The 17,054-nt window shown below is 41.3% G+C and overlaps 1 protein-coding gene and 1 long non-coding RNA gene across 2 annotated transcripts in view; both read left to right on the forward strand.

The window, feature by feature from the left end:
• Positions 1 to 4,392: 4,392 nt before the first annotated feature.
• LOC139551965 (uncharacterized) lies at positions 4,393 to 4,924 on the forward strand. Its single transcript, XR_011670349.1, has 2 exons — positions 4,393 to 4,502; positions 4,631 to 4,924. It is a non-coding gene; the product is annotated as an uncharacterized lncRNA (long non-coding RNA).
• An 11,348-nt stretch (positions 4,925 to 16,272) lies between these two features.
• LOC139552795 (globoside alpha-1,3-N-acetylgalactosaminyltransferase 1-like) overlaps positions 16,273 to 17,054 on the forward strand; it is a 55,364-nt gene continuing 54,582 nt past the window's right edge. Inside the window, exon 1 of the mRNA XM_071364839.1 lies at positions 16,273 to 16,292. The gene's annotated coding sequence lies outside the window, so the exon portion shown is untranslated. The remainder of the gene's footprint in view (positions 16,293 to 17,054) is intronic.

Below are 17,054 nucleotides of genomic sequence, written 5' to 3' on the forward strand. Positions count from 1 at the left end.
TGAAGAAATGTTTATTGTTCTGTTGCGCAATGACGTGTAACCAACTTCACATAGCAACCCAGAAGAACGGCACACGAACACCCACCCTTCAGGTTGACTTGGTTGTTTGTTATCTGCAGTAAAAGCTATCAAACAGTGATGACAGGCATTGACAGGACATTCAATTGTCTCAGAATCTTCGGACTCAATGCACAAGGTCATAGTATAAATGCTTTGTGTTTTAGAAAATAACTAAAATACAGTAAAGCATACCTGCAGACAGTAAGAAATACCAAAAAACTGACGACAGGCATTGACAGGAAGGTCAAGGCCACACGTTCACTGGTTAGATAGGAGCAATAGTAATGATACATGCACTTAATGTGAAGCGACATCAATCCATAAATTTACACTGATGTTTGGTCTTCACTGGTTGGCCTTTTCTTGTGGCAACAGGTCACATATCTTGCTGCTGTGATGGCACACTGTGTTATTTCACCCAATAGATATGGGAGTTTATCAACATTGGATTTGTTTTTCGAATTCCTTGTGGGTCTGTGTAATCTGAGGGAAATATGTGTCTCTAAAATGGTCGTACATTTGGCAGGAGGGTAGGAAGTGCAGCTCATTTTCCACCTCATTTTGTGGCCAATGTGCATATAGGGGAGAAGCACTCAGAACCCACTAATTGTTATTTTACAGTGCCTCTCGTGGCATGAAAAATAAGTGTCTATGTTGCAATGTAAAAATTGTAATAAAAGCAACCAGAGTTAATTCAAGTTGACTCCTCTTTAATTCTCCTGGCTGCCCCTTAAAAAACGTAATGTGAAAACAGTGCCTGATATTCTAAAAATGTATTATATTGTACTGGCCCGAGTAAATGGTTTGCGGAATATATTAGCCTATATAGACCAACGAGAAGCGCGCCTGTAACTATCACAGAACTAGAATGGGATTCACTTTCTATGAGCTCTCTCGCTCCCTGCTCTGATAGACATGAGCATGCAAGCGTTGCTCGTCATCATGTATTTTCTTATAGAATCATAGTCGCGGGAAGCGTGATGGAGGTGCCGCAGCATCCTTTATTAATTGAAATACATTTGCCAAAGTTATAGAATTGCTGCTGTCTGTTTAGAAATAAATTAAATAATTCCGAATAATACACCTGGAGTAGGCCTAAACTTGTTTTTGTTAATTGGCTAGCTTTGGATTGTCTGTAGCCCAATCACAGGGCATGGTACAGTCATGAAGGCGCGGCAAATCTGTCAGCGAACAGCATGTAGCCAAAACAGGCCTTTCGCGTCATTTCAAATAAAAATCGCGGGAAAACACAGATCCTGTTGAAAAGAGATCAGTAGCCTGTCTGTAGGCTACGAAGCTATCAACTTCCAAATAGACCAATTGAGCGAACAGCATTTTTAAAAAGCTTCTGGCACGAGCGCATCCGGTCATCGCCGAAAGGTGGGATGGCCATCATTGGGTGAGTCAGTGAAACTGGAAAGCTTTTTTTAGGACTATAACTTCCTCCTCATATTGTACAATATGGCCTGGACTTGGCCTGGACTATTGATGGATTCAAGACAAGGTCGTGTTTATTGATCTCAGATTCTCCGTTAGTCAGTGTCAAAGTATAACCTGTCATTTAGATAATTTGTGAGTTATTAAACATATTCTGCTAAAGTCTCCAAGCATCTAAAAGTATGTAGAATTGCATGAAATGCGTTTATAAAGGTAACATTTTCTTCCAGGCAAAAAAAAATGTCCCATCTGTGTGTGCGCGCAACTTCTGCAAGCGCCTCTCTCTCTACTCTACTGCTCCATGTCAGTACACAAAAGCAATGATAATGCATGCAATCCTTTATTATAATATATATATTTTATATGCATTCAGGTAGTCTACCTCATAGCCTCCCAGGTCACCCCCTTAACGGCTCACTTTTTGTTCCGGCACCTACCAATTTACAAATGAATCACTGGGAAAATAATCTAAAAATGTCTGAAGACTTTAGGTATTGCCAACCTTAGTACAATGGTAGTAAATATTTTTGTATAAATTAAACACATAAGGAAAATAAACGTTATTAACATCACACCCTTTCCGAATGGAATGGTTTCACTCACTACTCTGCCCGCGAACGGCGTTGTTCTCTGATATTACATTGCGCGCAGCACGAGTGAGGTTGATGGAAACTACATTTTCACTTTGTATAGGCAGCTGGTCTCTCCGCTGCCTCGGCTATTCCTCTTAAATCTCGTGCAGTCCCAGGAAAAGCCATACTACAAAAACTTGGACACTTATTACGAAATGTTTTAATTACTAATAGCTAATTGGAGGTGAGATGTAGGCTTGCTCTCTGTTTGCTGAATGTAAAATACAGGGGCGCAACTAACTTAACCTGGCAGGGGGTCCTCCCTCATATCTTTTGCGCTTCTAAAGCTCATTTCCTGCTTTCTACTAGCCCCCCCCCCCCCCCCCTCGAAGAACACTATCCCAACCGTGAAGCACGGGGGTGGCAGCATCATGTTGTGGGGGTGCTTTGCTGCAGGAGGGACTGGTGCACCTCACAAAATAGATGGCATCATGAGTGAGGACAATTATGTGGATATATAGAAGCAACATGTCAAGACATCAGTCAGGAAGTTAAAGCTTGGTCGCAAATGGGTCTTCCAAATGGACAATGACCCCAAGCATACTTCCAAAGTTGTGGCAAAATGGCTTAAGGACAACAAAGTCAAGGTATTGGAGTGACCATCACAAAGCCCTGACCTCAATCCTATAGAAAATTTGTGGGCAGAACTGAAAAAGCGTGTGCAAGCAAGGAGGCCTACAAACCTGACTCAGTTACACCAGCTCTGTCAGGAGGAATGGGCCAAAATTTACCCAACTTATTGTGGGAAGGTTGTGGAAGGATACCTGAAACGTTTGACCCAAGTTAAACAATTTAAAGGCAATGCTACCCAATACTAATTGAGTGTATGTAAACTTCTGACCCACTGGGAATGTGTTGAAAGAAATAAAAGCTGAAATAAATCACTCTATTATTCTGACATTTCACATTCTTAAAATAAAGTGGTGATCCTAACTGACCTAAGACTGGGAATTTTTCTAGGATGAAATTTCAGGAATTGTGAAAAACTTAGTTTAAATGTATTTGGCGAAGGTGTATGTAAACTTCCGACTTCAACTGTATTTGTGTCAGTCCAAATGATTAGCCAAGCAAGGGAAGTTTGCAACGTAAGCCCCTCAGCACTCGTTTTTAATGGAGTTTACGATTGTACACTTATGTTCACCTCGTGGCCTGTATAGTGCATATATAGCAACAACATGCTACCGGTGCCTGAAAACACAATCGCAGCGGGACAAACGAGTGATGAATTTCTGGGCAAGGGCGGTCCATTTTAAATTAATTCCTTCCTCCCTTGCCCTGCAAGTGTATACTCATCAGACGTAATGATACTTCATCAGAAGTGTCCACTTAATTTGAGGGCTGAGGGGATAGGGTATGTGTCTTTTAAGTGTTTGGAATGGAGCCCTTGAGTAATTTGTCAGGCCCGAAGTGAACATAATTGTACACTCGCAAACTCCATTAAAAAAAACAGGGCTTATATTGCAAACTTCCCTTGCTTGGCTAATCATTTGGACTGACAACAAATATGGCCGTGGGGGTTCCCCCAAGGGCATAAGGCGTGGGTAAGTGGACAGGGTGTGTCTTTTATTAGTTTGAAATGCAGCCAAGAGAGAGCCTGTCACGTCTACTCCCACTCCCCGTCTCTGGTGCTCGATGTAGCCAGTTTACTCATTATTACGTACACCTGCCACCATTGTTACGCACACCTGCGCTTCATGACCTTCCCAATTTCCTCCACTATATGTGTCACTCCCTTTGGTTCTTTCCCCAGGCGTTATTGGCTGCATTCCAAACACTTAAGACATATCCTACCCCCTCAGCACTCATATTAAATGGACACTTCTGAGACGTATCATGATGTCTGACGAGTATATACTTGCAAGGAAGGAATTAATTTTAAATGGACCATCCTTGCCCGGAAAGTCGTCACTATTTCATCCCGCGATGATTGTGTTTTCAGCCACCTGTAGCTTGTGGGTGCTTTATGTGCGCTATAGTCTATGATTGCATGTATACTTATATTAACTATATAATTATTAATATACGCCTACTGTATGAAATTAATTAGCTAACTAACATTAGCCTGCCTAGCTACTTCTGAAGAAGGAACATTTTTCGTTTCTACAATTTCCAAAAGTTAACCAAACAAAAACAATTACTTTTATGAGACCTGTTTGTGCATTAGTAGCACAATTTCAAACTTATTTACTTTCGTATTGCGAATTGAATTATGGGGCGTTTCAGGCCTCGAAGTGAACATAATTGTACACTCGCAAACTCCATTAAAAACGAGGGCTGAGGGGCTGATGTTGCAAACTTCCCTTGCTTGTCTAATCATCTGGACCGACGACATAAGGCCGCGGGGACTCCCCCCAAGGGCATAAGGCGTGGTGGGTAAGTGGACGAGGTTGTGTCCTATGAGTTTGAAACGCAGCCATTGTCTGTTTCATGTCTGTACGCTACTCGTGTTTCGTTCCATTATTTATTAAATTCACTCCTTGTACTTTCTGCCCGATTCTTAGCGTACACGTTACAGAGCCAGAGCTCAAGATAGCCTAACCAGAAGAAAAATACTTGTTCCTGACCCTCCTTCTGCTGGCCTTCGCAGATTCTGCCTTTTATGCTCCTGAAGTTGCTGGTAATAGCCAGGGTTCGGAAACTTTGTCCATTCGCAGTGCCAATTTATCTTACCATTTCTACCGATCTGCGTGCCAGTGATGATTTTCATATGCACATTGTAGTGGAACAGTTTCATTTCAGTCATAGTCTAACTCATGTGGTTGATCTACATTCTAAATTAAAATTATACAAATCTACAAGTGACTATTGCCAACTGACTATTGTCAACTATGTAATAATAACATGCATAAAGCCAACAAATAAACATTAACCTGCAGGTAGAAAATATACTGATTAAAAATAAATATCCTACAAATCACATTGGCACCGCATGGCCTGTCTGCAAAGATCTTGAAACATTTTATCAGCTATCAACTGGGTCGCCCCAAAACTTGTGCTAGCAAACGTGAACCATTGTATAAAATATTCTGGGCCCTCAGAGTTTCCCACGCCAATGAGCTCAGGACAGACACAGCTGTAGACTATTTTTTGTTCAAGGGATAAGAAGTAATCAGGTTTTATATGACATTTCCACTGGATCAGAGCATTACATTTTTCCCTTTCATGCCGAGTGGTTATCGAAAGGGAGAGGGGTGGAAATATTGTTCAAATACTTTGAGGAACTATTGTCATTCTCAATTGATTCTTTAAAAAAAAGACTTTGTTTAATTGCTGTTTGAGCTGAAGGGAAATAACTTTGAGAAGCTCAACAGCTCATTAGTGGTGGTGAGTTAAGACAATCAGAAATACTAAGTCCGCCATCCCCCAAATGGGAACATTTTATAGGTCGACATTTGCGCGCAGACCAGATAGACTAGTCCTACTGCTATACGGTAATCAGGTTCGCGTCCTTACTCAACATTAGCCAGAAGCGTTTCAGACAAAAGACAATGAATAAATGGACAACTCGTAAATGTAATGGAAAAACATCTTGTTTCTCACACGTGTAGCATAGGTTGTGAGTTCTGCAAGACACATATCCACTCCGACAATGAGACCAAACGGTAAATGACTAATATATTGAATGCATTAACAGAAGTTACCATAAACAAACATTACAGAATAGAAATAATGGGAATTAGGGGTAGATGTGGGGGGGGGGGGGCAAAAATGTAGTGGGAAAGAAGGCAGTATTTTCCTATAGTAGGCCTATCTTAACACCGGGCTACATTCTGACAAAATACACCATGCGTGAACTGCTAAGGTGCCATTCTGGACTTTCTAAACTGTCGAGAATAGACTCAAACTGGCACACATGGTTGCATGATCAGGCCTAGGCTGTAGGCTATGCAGTTATTTCGACATGAAACAAAACGATGTTTGAGCGGTTATTCAAATGATCTTATCACCACAGTTTACAGCCTATAGACAATACATGTGTACTCACTCGATAGCAATCAAACATTACTTATTGCACTGTGTTGCTGTAGCCCAGGTAAAATAATGTTCTTGTCTAGAAACGTAGGTTTTAGGCCTAATCAATAGTTGAGCTTTGTGTGCCGGGGGACCACAGAGAGCAGTCTGGCTCATCCTTACATATGGGATGAGGCTGGTTGTGTTCAAATCCGACCTGGGTTCAAATACTATTTGGAATAATTTAAAATACTTTTATCTAGTCTTGATTGAGCTTGCCTGGCACAATGGAAGAAATGGATTAGTCTCAAGGAGTGCAAGCCTGCCTATCCAACCGTTCACGTGATTATGCGTATTAGGTGGAGGCACCGCATACATGGTCCATATCCAGTCTTATGGTTTATCTTCCCCCTGTTATCGTTCCTGGGCATACTGACTCATGGTAATACACATCTAGTGTCCTGTAGGCCTACATGCTACCGTATACACCTATCTTGTCTACTACTGCCATTCACCTATATACTGTATATACTGACAGTATATATGTCTCTATCAGTACTAGCCTAGTTAGTCATCATAACAAAGCTGCCTGAAGAAAGACGGGTCACACATCTATCAGCCTAACCAACGTTTCTGACCAAGTTAACATGTCGCTAATGACTACTTGGGCTTTGTTGTAATCATCCTTTATATATGAGATGAGGCTGGTTGTGTTAAAATCATACCTGGATTCAAATACTATTTGGAATAATTTCAAATACTTTTATCTGGGCTCTAAATTTGACTGAGAATATCACAGCGAGATGAAACGATGATGGCTGAACTCGCTAGACTGTTCTCTTTTAATATGATTTATCCCAGGTTGGGTTCAGTCACTCAGAGGGAAAGAATTTATTATTTGTTGGGGTGGACCTGAAAATGTGACGTGTCACTCCTAAAGTGCCTTGTACACCAAAATATCAGTAGGGACCATTCCAGAACCACTCAAAGTCCCTAAATAGGGGATTTAAAATCTAAGAGATTTTAAAAATATATTTCAGAAGTCAATCACTTGTCATTGTTCTTTACTGTAGTAATGTTAGAGATTTACCATGCAATGCAGCTGAAGTAATTTAGTTCAGGGATTCTTGAAAGTAAATACAATCCTTAATTTAAAAAAAAATGTTACCTTTATTTAACTAGGCAAGTCAGTTAAGAACAAGTTCTTATTTACATTGACGGCCTACCAGAAGGCAAATGCCGCCTGCGGGGACGGGGACTGGGAATTCAAATAAAAATATCGGACAAAACACGTGATACGACAAGAGACACCATAACACTACATAAAAGAGAGACCTAAGACAACAACATAGCATGGTAGCAACACAACATGGCAGTAGAACAACATGGTAGCAGAACAAAACATGGTACAAACATTATTGGGCAAGAAGGTCGAGACAACACTTTTATTTTTTAATAGTTGAAATATTGTTGTATTTGAGCTTAAACATTATATTTAGGGGAATTTTATAATGATAAATATTTGTTTTGGGAATTTTCCAAATATGTTAAATATTAATTTCTATGTTGGCTCTATGCCCGTAAATGCCCTTGTCTGGAACAAAATATACCAATTTCAAACTCTCAAGTGTTTAAAATTCTAAAAACTGCCAATAGTGAATATTAACTGAATTTAATACTTTATTAACATCACACCCAAGCCAACTGGCTTAAATTGTCTAGCTTGCAAGCGAACACTTCTTCCAGACACAAACAAGTAACACCTCTTTTCTTCACTCTCCATTCTACTCACATAGCAGAGGTGGTTAGGCTTTTTACATGTTTATTCAAAACAATGGTGACTAACTGTGTTGCTGGTAATAATTCAAATTACGTTGTTTCCCTAACGTTTACCAACACCGGCCATATTCAACCAGCAAAAGCCAGAGCGAATTTACCAAGTACCCCATTTAACAACGTCCATACTCAAATGACTTCACAAACGGTTCAGCCCAGCCTCACATTCAATTCGCGCATATGTGTACAAAATGTATTTCAGCAGATTTCGTGCGTTTTTGTGCATTTTTGGGGTGGTTCAATTCGTTTAAAAAATACACGAATTTCTGTGCTACTTAATTCGTGCGAAAAGACACGAATTTAACCAGTAGGCGACACACAAGCCGTTGCAACAACCATAGACGCGATCGCCTGTATTTATTTATTTTACGTTATGAATATATAGATATTTTGTCTTTTTTTAACCATTTAACCATAAGAGGTTATATATATATTGTCTTTATTTAATCCCTATTAAAACATTGTGGTTTTATGCCTATATGTACTGTTTTCGATTTTTCTGAACAGACTTTTCAGGATAGAATGAATGTAAGCAATGCATGATGGTTAATGGTGTTTTATTCGGTTGTAGTTCCATGTATTTCTTAAAAAATAAACGTGTAAACCATTTTTATTGAACAGAATGTAACTGAAAATACAATGGCAGCCTTGCCATTGTCCATCAATAACAAAACATTTTTTTTTCGTATAACATTTGGGGAAACGTATGCAGTCATTGTAGTCTTACATTTTGTTGGCCAACCAAAATTACCAAAACGTTAACCCGTAATAAGGCTAGGGTGGCTGAGTGTAAATACATGGCTCTGAGTGTAAGCACCTTTTCACTAGAAACGTTCTTGTGTTCAAATTACCGTCAGTGCGAAATAGCTAGAAAGCTTTCGTATTTCCACTTGGCTGCACCTACGGTTACGATAACGATAAATCAAGTGCAATACCTGCGTCGACCTGTGTCGAGCAGCAAAACACCGGAAAGCTTCTAGCCTACCGGAAAGTTACAAGAAGAACAAGAATAGTTACCTCATCCGGTCATGTGACACTCTGGATGCCCCCTAAAAGCAATTTCAACCGTTTTGAAAAATGACGCCTGGTAACCCCAAAAAAATACCAGGTTCATGAAAAGTTTGGACTTAGAATATTTTTTGAAAGCCTCCATAAATCACTCAGGCCATTGACTCGAGAAGAAAAACCATAAAATATTTTCCAGAAGAAAAAACAGAATATTTTTTGAAAACCTCCATAAATCACTCAGGCCAGCACCCATTGATTTGGGGCAGTAGTATAGCGCTCCCAGAGCGGGTATGGAAGTCTGGATCCCCCCTAAAAGCATTTAAGGCTCTGTGTGTCTTTAAGCACCATACTTTTTCACTCCATCCTTGCTGTGTGTGTGTGTGTGAGAGCTTTTCTTTGACATCTGTTTAGCGAAATTACTGATTTACAGTTCATGAGGGTTGACCGATTCACACATTTAAAGTTTTGGAAAGATCTGACTTTTTTAAACCTTCGGAACAGCACCTATGACCCCATTTTAAGGCACTTCCGGTTGGCACAGGAAGCTATAAGTAAATACATATCCTGATCGGGGTATGCTTTTACAGAATCCTGAGTTTTAAGTCTATACGTTAAGAACTGACTGATTTACACAGGGTTGAATGCACTATATATCACAAACTGCTGGTTGGGTATGGCAAAACACTTTTAGGGTGATTTTATCACTTCCGGTTGCTCCAGGAAGCTTAGAATCAACACAGGTAGACCTCATAGTGGCTTGATGGATTGTCATTGAAGACAGGTTCATAAGACATTCATAACCCACATAGGCTTCAGGTTGAATTTAGGGGTGCAGGCAATGTGTTCCTATGGGGTGAGATGTCATTGTAAACTGTTTGATGTAAACACCTTCTTTTAACTGTTAAGGGTTAATGCCACACGGTCAATGTTAGGCTTGCACAGAGACCTTAGGAACGTTCCTGAGGTCAAATTGTGCTTCTAAACCTTAACAGTTCTCTCTCTGTCTCCCAAAAGCAAAAGACTTGAAATGTAGGTCAAGGGTCATCTTCTTGTCACTGTCGCTGCGCTCAGACCGAGCAAGCTACGGTCAAGCGGGGCATCTCGTTGAACTCGGCACGGCTATGGTGATGTCATTTTTAGTGGTGATTTCAGAATGCTATTTTGGTGGTTTTTCACTGTTGAAACATATTGCAAATGCACAAAAGTCAACTAGTAAGTCAGTGTCCATCAGCCAATTAGATATTTTCAGACACCAAACTGATACCATCTGACTCCAAACTCACTTTTTCCAACTCGTTTAGAAGCCAACTATCACATATTTCAGAGCAGGCCCAAAATTCACAGCGCCTTCCATAATAAAACAAATAATACGTAGTTATGTTTTAGCTGCGGGTCCAGTTTTCACATTATGTTTAGCCCTATGTGAGGCGACCTCGAATCCCAAGTTTCGGCTCGATAGGTCATTCGGTGCCCGAGCAAAACCTTAATTGGTGCTGAAATTCCACTTTTTTCCATGCCTTGCTACGGGGTCCTTGAATGAGCTATCGGACAGAAATGTCGGGGTCCGTCTCTATGGGCCGAGCCGGTTTCAATGCACCTAGTCTTGCAACTCTGGGACTTTTCTAAATGTCACCATTTTGTAATGCTCAAAATGAATTGAAGTCAATGCAAATGCACCAAGGCTTTTTATCGGTCCGAGAACCTTCTAGAGCCACAACTCACCGTGCTTAATCGACCTGAGCTCTAGAACAGGTTTGTAAAGTTTCAGAACTCTAGGTCTGACGGTTCTTTAAAAGTTCAAACAAAAGTAACTATTGCAGGCACTGTCTGCCTCTAAGCCCCTCAGTGTGTCACTCCATCCTTTCTGTGTGGGTGTGTAAATTTTTCCTTGAAATCTGATGGGATGAATGACTGATTTACAGTTCATGAGGGTTGCCTATTCACATATATTAAGTTTTGGAAAGATTTGACTTTTTTAACCCTTCGAAACAGCCCTTTTGACACCAATTATGGCACTTCCGGTTGGCACAGGAAGCTGAAAGTAAACACATATCCTCATTGGAGTGGGCTTTTACAGTATCCTGAGTTTTAAGTCTATACGTTAAGAACTCACTGATTTACATAGGGTTGAATGCACTATTTCTCTCAAACTGCAGGTTGGGTATGGCAAACACTTTTAGGGTGATTTAACCACTTCCGGTTGCTCCAGGAAGCTTAGAATCGACACAGGTAGACCTCATAGTGGCCTGATGGATTGTCATCGAAGACAGGTTCATAAGGCATTATTAACCCACATAGGCTTCAGGTTGAATTTAGGGGAGCAGGCAATGTATTCCTATGGGGAGACATGTCATTGTAAACTGTTTGATGTAAACACCTTCTTTTAACTATTAAGGGTTAATGCCACACGGTCAATGTTAGGCTTGCACAGATCGGGAGGACCTTAGGAACGTTCCTGAGGTCAAATTGTGCTTCTAACCTTAACGGTTCTCTCTCTGTCTCCCAAAAGCAAAAAAATATGAAATTGAGGTCAAAGGGTCATTTGGGTCCTTCTTCTTGTCCCTGTCGCTGCACTCAGACCGAGCTAGCTACGGTCAAGCGGGGCATCTCGTTGAACTCGGCACGGCCTGGAGATAATGGTAATGCCATTGCAGGCTTTGTGTGTCTTTAAGCACCGTACTTTTTCACTCCATCCTTTTATCCCCTTTTCTTCGTGGTATCCAATCGCTAGTAATTACTATCTTGTCTCATCGCTACAACTCCCGTATGGGCTCAGGAGAGACGAAGGTCGAAAGGCACGCGTCCTCCGAAGCACAACCCAACCAAGCCGCACTGCTTCTTAACACAGCGCGCCTCCAACCCGGAAGCCAGCCGCACCAATGTGTCGGAGGAAACACCGTGCACATGGCCCCCTTGGCTTGCGCGCACTGCCCCCGGCCCGCCACAGGAGTCGCTGGAGCGCGATGAGACAAGGATATCCCTACCGGCCAAACCCTCCCTAACCCGGACGACGCTAGGCCAACGGACCTCCCGGTCGCGGCCGGCTGCGGCAGAGCCTGGGCGCGAACCCAGAGACTCTGGTGGCGCAGCTAGCACTGCGATGCAGTGGCAGAGCTTCGAGACCCACTTAAAAAATGTTCGTCTGAACACACTGCAACTGGATCTGTAACTTTTTTTATTTTTGAACTCCTTTTTGTGAACATGACCAATTTGTCAATGTACGATTTCTCTTAAATTACGATAGATAAATGGCTGGTTCTTTTTTCCTGACACCGTATGCTTAGGTACTTTGACGTGAAGCAGTCAAATTAGCACCCTACTTTACGTTTTTGACCTTTAATCCCAGAAAAATGGCCATAACTCAAAAAGCGTTGAGGCCTCGACGCCATCTTGTTCGGGGCCAACTGTCCATTACGTCTTCGAAATATTTTCAGTTTAGGAGAAAAGGCCACATGCATTTGCAATGTGCTTGTGCATTTGCAATATTATTTTTTTTCCCTCTGGTGGGAATTTCCTAGACTGCGGAAAAATGACCAAAATGTGTTATTTTTATAAAACGGAAACCGAACGTCCGAGAGATTTAGTTTGATGACTTCCTGAAAGATCTCTCCCCAGCGCACGGCCCGACGCCGTCCGCGAATTTTAGAAACGTTGCAGGACGTCTAGTAAGGGACCTTACATTTGCAATGTGGCGTTTCTCACTAACCATATGGCGAGTGCTAAAATGTTCCCTTAAGGTATGGAAAGGCCATAAGTGTAAGCCAACATAATTCATTATTTTACATTAACATGTAATACATGCATTATGAAGAAAATGGTGTAATTTAGGTTCCACGAAATATGAAATGGGTTATGAAGAAAATCGTGTATGGTTGCCTACATGACAAAAAGGCGTTCTGATTACAAGTGCACCAGTATCCAAAGTATTAAGCGAAATCAAGCACAGAAAACAGCATTGGCATTAATAAAACAATATTTCCCACGAATTAAGTCGCAGGTAAATGTGCGTCTTTTCTCAAAAATTCTGTTCAGCAAGTCTAAAACAGTACATATAGGCATACAACGACACATTTTAAAACATGGTTAAACAAAGACAACATTTCTGTATATTCATGACGTTGAATTAGCCATTAAGAAGAACAAAAATGAAATACAAATTATCGCGTCTACATGGTTGTTGCAACGGCTTGTGTGTCACCTACTGGTTAAATTTGTGTCTTTTCGCACGAATTAAGTAGCACAGAAATTCGTGTATTTTCAAACGAATTGAACCACCCCAAAACACCACAAAAATGCACAAAAATGCAAGAAATCTGCTGAAATACATTTTGTACATATATGCGCGAATTGAATTCTGTCGCTGTCCATTTCAAAAGTGCTGAACGTGATGCCTGGATGAAGATGAACCCCGGAAAGACCATGACCATACATGCCATTCCAGGCCTTGTCAAAATAGCACTACCAGGTGCCACAACACCCACCAATGTACAGGCTGGGTTCAGGTGTACCAGCATTTGGCTTCACAATCCTGATGTATTTCAGGAACGTGACTGCACCCTCACTTGTCACTGATCGCCCTGCTCCGGCTGCCTCCAGGGCCACCTCGCCAGCTACTTCATAGGGCACCTCCACACATGTATCAGGCTATAGCTGGGAAACACCTGATTACTCTTCTGACTTCAATCTAGTTGATGTAAGCCCCGTAACAAAAGCAGGGCCCAGGAAAATACAACAAGTGGTAGGAAGAGGAGAAAGACTGCAATTTTTACCAAAACAAGCAGCACTGGAAACAGAGCATAAGAATTCAAGAGCTCAGAAGTCAAAGATATAAATAATTTTTATTTTACCCTCTTTCTCAACCAAACAAAAACTAGGCGTGTGTGTGTGCTCTGTTCTTTCCAGCTGTTTTAGGCAGGGCAGTTTTTTTTCTGCCAGGAAAAATGTTAAAATGTAATGCTGCCCTTATGGTCTCCAAGGCTTTCAATAATTAGTTGCATGTCATGGGGTTTATGCCCTTTTTCATTCTGTTACAATTCACCCCATGGTCTGGGTTAGTTGTAACACTTCACTCCTTGTATTTAATACGACAACATTAATCTGTAGTTTGATTTACATATAACCACACCAATTTGTAAAGGGAAGATGTAGGTTGTATTAATTTTTGAATACACAATGGTAAACAATCTCTGAGAAACTGACAAAGGTGAAAAGTATTACAACCATCCCCAGTCTCCCCTATACAATTACAAAGATACATACACATTACAGAGATGGACATGAAAAAATTCTCAACCTCCAGATGAGTATAAAGGTAGTTTTAAGTACAATTCTTATAGGCTTGTTTGGCTGGTTATCACTTTTCAGGAGAAGACCCAGATGCAGACAGTGTTGAAATAAAAGTATTACTAGAACGTGGTAGGCAAAACGACAGGGCAGGCAGAGGTCTGTAATCCAGATCGGAGTCCACAAGGTACGGAACGGCAGGCAGTCTTGGGGTCAGGGCAGGCAGGGGTTAATAATCCAGGGGGGGTGTGACAAGGCACAGAACGGCAGGCAGGCTCACGGTCAGGGCAGGCAGAATGGTCAAAATTGGGAAACTAGAAAAAGACAGGAGCAAGGGGAAAACAGCTGGTGGGCTGACAGAGAACACAGGTATAAATACACTGGGGATAATGGGCGACACCTGGAAAGGGGTGGAGACAAAGACAGGTGAAACAGATCAGGGTGTGACACTGGTAGCTTATTCTTCAGAGCCAGGCCAACCAACTGGGGAGCCTGGCCCAGCCAATAAGAATGAGTTTATCCCCACAAAAGAGATTTTATTACAGAGAGAACAACTCCTCAGCACCCCCTCTGACGATCCCGCAAGTGAAGAAGCATGTGGAGGTCCTGGGCTGGTGTGGTTACACGTGGTCTGCGATTTGTGAGGCCGGTTGGACGTACTGCCAAATTCTCTAAAATGACATTGTAAAAATAAAAATGTAAAAAATAAAAATGTACATACATCTGGCAACAGCTCTGGTGGACATTCCTGCAGTCAGCATGCCAATTGCACCTCGCTCAACTTGAGACATCTGTGGCATTGTGTGACAAAACTGCACATTCTAGAGTGGCCTTTTATTGTCCCCTAGCACAAGGTGCACCTGTGTAATGATCATGCTGTTTAATGAGCTTTTTGATATGCCAAAACCTGTCAGGTGGATGGATTATCTTCACAAAGGATAAAATGCTCAATAACAGGGATGTAAACAAATTTGTGCACAGAATTTTAGCAAAATAAGCTTTTGTTGTACGGAACATTTCTGTGATCTTTTATTTCAGCTCGTGAAACATGGGACCAGCACTTCATATGTTGCGTTTATATTTTTGTTCAGTGTACATATCTACCTCAATTGCCTCGTACACTGTTATCGTTACTCATTGTGTATTTATTCTTGGTGTTATCTTTCTATTTCTATTTTCTCTCTGCATTGTTGGGAAGGGCAGTAAGTAAGCATTTTACTGTCAGTCTACACCTGTTTACGTTTCACCATTTAAAATTTGATTCATACCGTTAATCTCTTTCCATAATGTGTTGTGGCCGGCAATTAAAGATGTTGCTTAACTGCTGTATTTGAAGCACCACTCCCTTCTTCCCAGTTTCCCTGATGTTGCCACGGCAATCAAGTTGTTTTTGACCATCCCTGTGGCTTCTGAGGAGAGATTGGGGCTCTATTCCAACCGCTTTGAGGAAGGTCGGTTTTACAGCGTGATTGAAATTTAAAGGCAATGTTCCTGCTTTAGCGGAGACTGCCTTCACGGTAAACTGCATATGTTGGCTCAAATGGAAATTACCTTTACATTTCTATTTCGGAATCTGTAACGCATCAGCGTTACAGATTGAATAGAGCCCTACAACTCACAAAGAACTACCTAAGAAGCATTAGGCTCTCGGTCTGATATGCGGTTTTGAACACCCGAATAAGCTCCACGTAACCTCGGCCACAGTGTGTGTTTACCGATATCCCCTTACTTTCAATCAGTTCGATGATTTGCTTTTCACGGCCTGAGGCACTTTGATCAGTCACATTCTTGAAGCCCAAGAAACAAATGCTTAGCTTCCTATTACATATGGAAATTAAAACGTTTTATGAATTACTTTTTGGGGGGTTACTGTCAAAATGATAAAAAAAGACATTGATGAAAGGCGCATGTGTAACAGGGTTAGTTACGTTTCCACTTGCCTCTAAAGAAATCTATTTAATGTTCAAGCATTCTTATTGGTTGGTTCAATTCCCATGACAATAAGGCGTGTTGTTATTGGCCCCGCTTGCAGAAAGGGGGAGATCGAAAGTCAGGTCTCCCCAGTATGAAAATGTGATGCAAGAGGTAGGTCACCTTCTGAATACTGTTTTCTATTTTACAATGTGTACAGGTTTGCTGTACATTCCTGTTTATACATGTGTGGGTATATGGTACATGTTAGGGATTGAGGGTATATGATTGCTGTATATAAGTGTGTTAGCTAGCCTGCACTGACGTAGTGGTCACATAAGCTCACTGCTAACACAGTTGTTTTCATGCTATTGATTTTACCATCGACAGCCATCAACATCATTAATCCCTGCACAACTAACGTACTGTTTCCTATTTAACTACAGATAATAAATAATGCTCAACTGGGATCACTGGCTGGGGTGATTTCTTTGAACAAAACACAGGAGAGTACGATTAACATCTGTTACACACGGTTACCCAGAGCTCTGTTTCCGGTACACCAGTTCCCTGTTGTGTTCTTTACTGTGAAGGGGTACCACTACCATATACAATTCAGTCTTAATATAAGACATAGGTTGCGGTCCAAACACTTAAGACACACCCTATCCCCTCAGCCCTCAAATTAAGTGGACACTTCTGATGACTTATGACGAGTATACACTTCCAGGGCGAGGGGAGAGGGAGTCCTAATAACAAAGGCTGAAGGTATCTCTAGAGTCTAGACTAACATATGGCGCTCTATCTTTATATCTTGACGGTAAAATAAGCAAGGAGATAGACCAGATGCTTTTCAACTTTCTGTGGAGAAACCGTACCCATTACAGTATGAAAACTGTTGTAATGAACACGTATGAGAATGGTGGGCTGAATTTT

The sequence above is a fragment of the Salvelinus alpinus genome, chromosome 24 (assembly GCF_045679555.1).
Source record: "Salvelinus alpinus chromosome 24, SLU_Salpinus.1, whole genome shotgun sequence".
Classification (NCBI taxonomy): domain Eukaryota; kingdom Metazoa; phylum Chordata; class Actinopteri; order Salmoniformes; family Salmonidae; genus Salvelinus; species Salvelinus alpinus.